Genomic DNA, 8,412 nt, shown 5'->3' on the forward strand with positions numbered 1-8,412 from the left:
ATCCGCCTGCCTCTGCCTCCCAAGTGCTGGGATTAAAGGCGTGCGCCACCACCGCCCTTGTTTTGTTTTTTTTTTTTGTTTTGTTTTTCGAGACAGGGTTTCCCTGTGGCTTTGGAGCCTGTCCTGGAACTAGCTCTTGTAGACCAGGCTGGTCTCGAACTCACAAAGATCCTCCTGCCTCTGCCTCCTTGAGTGCTGGGATTAAAGGCGTGCGCCACCACCGGCCGGATCAATAAAACAGTATTTATTAGTCCTGAGTTCAATTCCCAGCAACCACATGGTGGCTCACAACCATTTGTAATGGGGTCTGGTGCCCTCTTCTGGCCTGCAGGCATACACACAGACAAAATATTGTATACTAAATAAATAAATAAATAAAAAAAAACAGTATTTATTAAAAAAAAAAAAACAGAATCTTATTTCTCACATTCTAAAGACTAGGGAATCAAAGAACATGTCAATGACAGGTGTGGTGTCTGCGAGGGCTTCCATTCGCCTCCTTTCTGGTGTAGAGATCCATTTTTTCTGTCTCTTCATATGGTCAAAACTTGCTTGAGGTTTTTTGGGGGTTTTTTTGTTTGTTTGTTTGCTTTTTGGTTTTTCCAGACAGGGTTTCTCTGTGTATCTTTGGCTGTCCTGGAACTCATTCTGTAGACCAGGCTGGCTTCAAACTCACAAAGATCCACCTGCCTCTGCCTCCCCAGTGCTAGGATTAAAGGCGTGTGCCACAATATCCAGTCTTAAATCAGCTTTTTTATAGCACCCAGGACCACCAGCCCAAGGGTGGCACTGCTCATATTAATCATCAACCAAGAAAATGCCCAACAGGATTGCCCATAAGCAATCTAGGAGAGGCATTTTCTCAAGTGAGGGTCTCGCTTTCACTGGGTCAAGCTGACACAGAACTAGTCAGCATGCAGTATACATCTTCTTGCAGATAACCTAAGTTCAGCTGCCAGCACCCACATTGTATGGCTCACACCCACCTCTATTCCAGCTCCAGGTGATCCAACACCCTCTTCTGGACTCCTCCAGCACTTGGACTTACAACACTTGTACATAATCAAACACACACAATACACATAATTAAAAATAAGCCTTTTAAAAGTGAGGTATCAAACCAGGAAATACAAGGAAGAAACTTACACCTCATTTCTAAGTGAAAGAAGCCAATATGAAAAGAATGCCAAACGTATGACAAAAAGGCAAAACTATAGAGACAGTAAAAAGGGTAAGCGGTGACCAGTGGCTGAGAGAGGGAGGGATGGGATGAACTGGAGCAAAGAGCCTTAGGGTATTGAAACACTCTGCTTAGCATTAAAATGAAAAATGCTATCACTACACATTAGTCAAAACTCAAAACGCGGGGCTGGTGAGATGGCTCAGTGGTTAAGAGCACTGACTGCTCCTCCAGAGGACCCGGGTTCAGTTCCCAGCACCCACATGGCACCTCGCAGCTCCAGTTCAAGAGAATCTGACATCGTTATACCAATGTGCATGAAATAAAGTTGTTGTTTAAAAAAAAAAAAAACTCAAAACGCTTGGCATCTGGGCTAGAGATATGGCTCACCACTTAAAGAGTATCTGTTGCTCTTGCAAAGAAGTTCAATTTCCAGCACCCAGATGGTGGCTCACAACCATCCACAACTCCAATTCCAGAGGACCCAGCCTCCCCTTCTGTCTTCCACAGGCACCAAGCACACATGTGGTGCACATACATACATGCAGGCAAAACACTCATGAATATAAAAATAAAATAGATAAAAAAAAGATAAATAAATAAATAAAATAGATAAATCTTTTTCTAAAATGAGACATCAAAAGATGCGTCGCTGAGCCAGGCAGTGATGATGCAAACCTTTACTCCCAGGACGTGGGAGGCAGAGGCAGGCCGATCTCTGTGAGTTCAAGGCCATCCTGGTCTACAAGAGCTAGTTCCAGGACAGGCTCCAAAACTACAAAGAAACCCTGTCTTGAAAAAACAAAGATGTAGCCCTGACTGTTCTGGAACTCACTCTGTAGACCAGGCTGTCCTTGAACTCACAAAGATTCACCAGCTCCTGCCTGCAGAGTACTGGAATTAAAGGCCTGTGCCACCTCCACCAGGAAATAAAGGTACTTTTTGATTCTAGTCATTCTCTTTATATAGCCCTAGCTAGACTCAACCTCTCAAGTATTAGATTATAGGCAGACACAACCACACCTACTTTTTCAAGCACACAGAATCCATTCATGGGTAATGTCACCTTTGCAATCCAATAAAAGAACCATAAATTTAAAAAAGGAAATCATCAGAAATGATCACTACTGGTGAGTCCAGGCTGGAGAGCACTACATGGAAGAAGACAGTACCTGAGCTCTTCCTTGCAGATAAAAGGCATCAGGTGAGCTCTGATCAGCTGGGTGGAATGTGCAGATTGAGACTCCTGACAGCCTACTCACTAGCTCAACCCTAACCCCTTTTTTTTAAAAATATTTATTTATTTATTTATTATGTATACAATGTTCTGTCTGTGTGTATCCCTGCAGGCCAGAAGAGGGCACCAGACCTCATTACAGATGGTTGTGAGCCACCATGTGGTTGCTGGGAATTGAACTCAGGACCTTTGGAAGAGTAGGCAATGCTCTTAACCACTGAGCCACCTCTCCAGCCCTCAACCTCAACCCTTGAAAATAAGAATGAATTACTCAGCCCAACACCCAGGCAGATGGCCTTTAACTCCAGTACTCGCCTTTAAACCCAGCACTCAGGAGGCAGAGGCAGGCAGATCTCTGAGTTTAAGGCCAGCCTGGTCTACAGAGTGAGTTCCAGGATAGCCAGGGACACAGAGAAACACTGTCTTGGGGGAGGGGGGGAGATTAACTACCCATTAGCAAGGCCTAAAGGAGTTAAAGTACCTGGAACTCTACTATATAAGTTAATCTTCCTTTGAGAAATGTCATTGTAGACTATATAGGAGTTTATATAATTTCTTTCATTATTGCTAATTTTAAGCTCACACCGAGCTTCGTTATTACTAATTTTTCAAGTAAGCATACAAAATAAAGGTGTTCATTACGTCATAAAAATGTTTTTGAGCTAAATATACTGATACATGCCTGTAATTCCAGCACACAGAAGATGGAGGCTGGAGGATCACAAGCTGGCCGCTAGCCTGAGTCACACAGTGAGAGCTTGTCTCAAAAGCTAAAATAAAGTTTTTCTTAAATAAAAGAAAAATTTCCCCACTGTTTCCAAAGCACCAAGGTAAAATACCTAAGGATTTCTTGAGTCTTGTCTCTACCAGTAACATCATGTTCTTTCTCGCGGACTGGAGCTCCTTGATATTCCTGGTCCCTGAGTGCACGTGTGTATTCACAGAATCTCTGCAGCTAGAAGTGCGCCTACTTAAAAAAGTCGGGCAGCGCAGGCCTTTAATCCCAGCATTCTGGAGAAGGCAGAGGCAGGACAGCACAGCCTAGGCTACACAGAGGAACCCTGTCAGGGGGGCAGGGGATTGTTTGGGCTGGAGGGACAATAATAACTGAGTGGTTCAGAGCACTGGCTGCTCTTGCAGAGGACCTGTGTTAATCCCTAACAACAACACAGTGTCCCCACAACCACCAGTAACTCCGGTTTCTTGGGACCAACACCCTCTTCTCACCTCCAAGGGCACCAAGGATGTATGTGATTCAGACACACAATCAGGCAAAATGCTAACCTATACAAATGAAATCGATGTTTTTGTTTTTTGCTTTTGAGACAGGGTTTCTCTGTGGTTTTGGAGCCTGTCCTGGAACTAGCTCTTGTAGACCAGGCTGGTCTCGAACTCACAGAGATCCGCCTGCCTCTGCCTCCTGAGTGCTGGGATTAAAGGCGTGCGCCACCACCGCCCAGCTGAAATCGATGTTTTAATTTTAAAAAAATTGTTTGACGTTTTCTGTTTCAGAGTAGCAACTAAAACTGTCTCTACAATGATTGTCAAATTCAACCTCAGTGAAGAAAAACTAAAAGGCCATGTAAATTAGTATGGCTTCAGTTCAAGCCACAAGCTCCTATACCAGAAGGATCTAAGTTCCAGGGACAGTTAGCAGAATCATTAATCAAGCCATGGGAAGGGACCAGGCTTGCTATGTCCAATAGTCACAGAGGAGTTAAGGAGTGAACTAGGTGCCAGACCCAGGAAAGAGTCTGAAAGGACTTCCACATACAGGTCTCTGCTAACCAAATCCGTGGAAAGAAAATCCAATTTCTAGACAATTTCAATTTCCACTATTGAGTAATATTCAGGATTTCAAAAGAAAACCATCCTCACTCCTAGCTTCTGAATGAGATACTGAACCTCTCTTTAAAGACCCACTTCCATCAGAAAAACACAAGGTTACTAAAATGTATTTGAAAAAGGATCAGTCACATTTCTTAATGCAAAAACTAAGCTGGCGCATGCACTCAGGAGGCAGAGGCAGGCGGATCTCTGAGTTAGAGGCCAGCCTGGTCTACAGAGTGAGATCCAGGACAGTCAGAGATACAGAGAAACCCTGTCTCGGGAGAAAAAACAAAAACAAAACAAAAAACCTCTAAAGTCAAACTAATCCATCTTTAAAATTCTCAGAGTCGAGACATTATTATACACTAAGTAATGGGCTGGAGGCATAGGTTTGCCAGGCCTAGGGATAGAAGTCTCAACGCCAGAAAGAAAAAAAAAATTATGGAAGTTTAAGTCCATACTTAAAGATATATCCAATAATGAAATACTCTTAAGTGCAAAAAAATTCAACCGTGAATTTAAGTTGAAGTGATGTATTTCAGATCCCTACTTAAAACTAAGGAAAAATAAAACCCAACCTACAAAGTTAGTAGCCAATAAGGAGTGGCAACATACACTGTCTACACCTCACATTCGATCCTCCACTCAAAGGAAGTCTGAAAGGGGCTTACACTCCCTTCGGAATACACTTCCAAGTCACCTTCCACGGGTCCTTGGGAAGTATCGGCTCTTAGGATTGATTCCCTTAAGGGACCATCCTATCTCGTCAAACTTCCTGCTTCCTGAGTACAGAAAAACAATCACTGAGTCCAAGGGCCCACAGGCTCAGCATGGCGACAACAGGTCTCCATATCGACACGAGAAGTGATTCAACAAGTGGCAGCGCGCCCCAGGCGCAGCGGGCAGGCCTTACCGCCCGGCGTGCAGGAGCGCGCACAACAGGAGTGCTTGGGGCCTGGCCTGCTCGGAGGGGTCCCGAGACGAGCGACGACTTTGGAGAGCTGGGTCCCCGGGGACCTTGGGGTGTCCCGACCGCGGGACACGAGGACCGCGCTGGGCCCGGGGCGCGCGGGGACCTTAAGGCGCTGAGCCGCCTGCCGGCCCGAGGGGGTGGTGTTCCGCGCGCTGCGGCGATGCACCGGGCTCTCGACGTGCGGCTGCGCGGTGCCGGCCGACGTGCGGGGACTCCGGACTGATAGACAGCACAAGGACACGGCGTCCCCGCAGCCGGACTTTGTGGCGGTGCGCAGGACGACGACGGCCGGGAGCACTCTCCGCGAGGCCGGCGAGCGCCCGGCTCCCTGAGTGAGGCGGGGCGCCAGCCGCGCAGGCTGCGCTCCGCGCATGGGGACGACGCGCCTCAGCCACCTCGGAACAAAACCGCAGCCGACGCCCCGCCCCCTCCGGCCGTCCTCATTGGCCGCCGCGCCGCTACCGCCGCCGCGAGCCCTCGGCCGCCCGTTCGCGCACCAGCGCAAGGAAGCGACTGCCGCAAGCGGCAGATTCTCAGCCGCGCCGCGGGGCGGAGCGACGACGACGCCCGGCTGGTTGTGGGCGTGGCCTCTTGACTTTCCGCCCCCCCCCCCCCCCCCATGTCTCTCACTTCCCTCCCGCGAGCAATGTGCGCCGCCGCTGACCCCGCCCCCGGCACGAGCACCGCCCCCTTGCGTGCGCCGGCGCGCACAGGGTATGACATTGACCTCCGGGTCTTGGCGGGGTGGCAAAGGCTGGCAGCAGCGACCTGAGGCTGCGAGTAGTCCCTCAGTAACTCCAAGGCTCGCTGTGGCCGCCTTCCTTCCTTTCCCTACCTTTCTTTGATTTTTTTGAAACAAGGTCTCACGATGTTGCTCGGACTGTACTGGAACTCAGTAGGTTGACCAGGCTGGCCTCGAACTCACGGAGTGCGTCACCACGCCCAGCTCTTTCTATCTTTTTCGGGTTAGTAATGTGTCCTTGGGCAAGTCCAAGCCCTCAGGGGTCTCAGTTCTGGACCTGTAGTGTGACTGGGAGGCAGGCGCACGTTGGTGCTACATCCATATTCATTCGTGCAAGGCTGTTCTACAGGGGGGTGTGACTCTGGGGAGCACTTCCCAGCATGCTGGAGGCCAGGCCCAGCAAAGAGAAAATACATGTTTACTTGTCTAGGACTTGACGGGATGACTCCCATCTGTAATGGCAGATGCCTGTAATCCATAGGCACCCTGAAACAACAAAAAGTCAAAAAGGTTCCTGCTTGAGGTGGAAAAGGAGTAGTTCTGAAAGCATTTGGAATAAGACCTAAACAGGAATACATCAGAGAGACACTGGATATTCCTGGGGCTGGATGCTGGGGACACCAGGTGTCAGGCCAGGCCTCCACAGGCTGTGACCCAGTAAGTCCAGTCCTGTATAGGCTCAGAGACCCAGGGCCAGGGTCAACTCAAAAGAATGTCCTTACCTGCCACATAACCAGCTACAGGCCTTTAATTCCCTCCTCCAGGTTTCTTGAGGACAGGGGGCTTGTGACCTGAATCACAGCAGGCAGGCATCTGGCACCCCCACCCCTATACACACACACACACACACACACACACACACACACACATCTGGCAGGCACCTGTGCTTAAGAGGAACTCTGCCCAGAACAGTCCTCATCCCGACTCTGGACCCAGGGTGGCCTTCTCAAATCACCACGGTCACCTTGTGTTTCCCAAGCCCTGTGGCTGATTAAATTACATATGCTGTGCCACACAGCTCAGCCGTATTTGATTAATTACTCACTGCCTTCAGGGATTGAAAGTCTGTGCCCTTTCAGAGTAATGTTCATTGAGTTGATGAATTCACATAAAACCAAAAAGTACTTCAAACCCTCCTACAGGTCAGATTGCAGGGGATGGCTCACAGGCCTGCACAAGGGGCCACATTAGTGATACTGAGGACAGATGCCAGCATCGTGGTGTTTATCAAGTCCCAAAGGTGACCAGCCAAGGGACGGCACTAAAATCATCCTTGGTTCATAGATAAGGAAGCTGCTACTCCACCAAGGGACTGTGTCCCCTCCCGGGACACCAAGTAGCAAGGTCGTCAGCCTGTTTTCCTCAGTGCCTAACTTCAGCTCCCTTTGAGAATATTGCATGCAACAATCTGGAAGAAGCCAGGACCACTTGGTCATACTACCTAGGTTGAAGCCCTGCTGAGGTGAAAGACAGTGCTGGCCTAACCTCACACTTCCCACTCTCAGGGAAACTTTTCTAGAACATTGGAACAGCCCAGGCCATTTCAGTACATAGGTTTGCTGACACAGCTTCAAGGCAGGATGGGTGCCAGAAGAACACACCTGGATCATCATAACCCACCTTAGCTCACACCAACAAAACCCAGCTCACCTCAGGACACCTCAGCATCCCTAACACATTAGACACCTTAACATGCACATCAAACACATCCTGACATCTCAAATCCAGGACGTCTCAAATCACCCCATCAGACTCTAGCACGCCCCAGCATACTTAGGCACAGCATGGGGTCTAGATGCCACAGCACTTGGGATAAGGAGGGCAGTCTGAAGAAAGGTCTCAGGCTGCTGAGGATTGCCATCACTGGCTCCTATGCTATGCAAAACTAGTCAGACCAGAGAGCGCATTAGTGAGCTGACAGGTACCCAAAATGCATGACATCTCTGAGCCCAGCTGGCCAATAGCCACTCTACATAATGGCTGTCACCTGCTCCATCACAGACATGTCTGGGCTAATATACAGAGACCCATGCAGATTCCTGTCCAAAGATGCTAAATATTCTACATGATAATAACTTTATTGATGTGGGATTCCCCTCTGTATGCTGTGAATACCATTAATGAATAAAGAAAGCTGGCTTGAGCCTATAGCAAGGCAGAATTTAGCTAGGTGGGGAAAACTAAACTAAATACTAGAAGAAAGGAGGCAGAGGCAGAGAGAAGCCATGTAGCCCCGCCGGAGACAGATACTGGTTGGAATCTTGCCAATAAGCCACAGCCACGCACGCGGTGATACACAGATTACTAGAAATGGGTTAAATTATGATCTAAGAGTTAGCCAGCCAATAAGAAGTCAGAGCTAATGGGCCAAGCAGTGATTTAAATAATATGGTTTCTGTGTAATTGTTTCAGGTCTGAGTTGCCGGGCAGCCGGGAAACAAACAAGCAGC

At 48.4% G+C, this 8,412-nt stretch overlaps 1 protein-coding gene across 4 annotated transcripts in view; it reads right to left on the reverse strand.

The window, feature by feature from the left end:
* The window catches only part of LOC121459206 (protein FAM53A-like), a 32,006-nt gene extending 26,420 nt beyond the window's left edge, over nt 1-5,586 (reverse strand). For 2 of the 4 annotated variants that reach the window (XM_041668719.1, XM_041668716.1), the window contains exon 1: nt 5,161-5,300. The gene's annotated coding sequence lies outside the window, so the exon portion shown is untranslated. Of the gene's footprint in view, nt 1-4,862; nt 5,140-5,160 lie in introns of those variants that run through there. The other 2 variants (XM_041668718.1, XM_041668717.1) reach the window with 2 other exon arrangements.
* Nucleotides 5,587-8,412: the final 2,826 nt, after the last annotated feature.

This window comes from Microtus oregoni, unplaced genomic scaffold (assembly GCF_018167655.1).
Source record: "Microtus oregoni isolate MIOR12 unplaced genomic scaffold, Mior012 000019F_ref0000042, whole genome shotgun sequence".
Taxonomy (NCBI): domain Eukaryota; kingdom Metazoa; phylum Chordata; class Mammalia; order Rodentia; family Cricetidae; genus Microtus; species Microtus oregoni.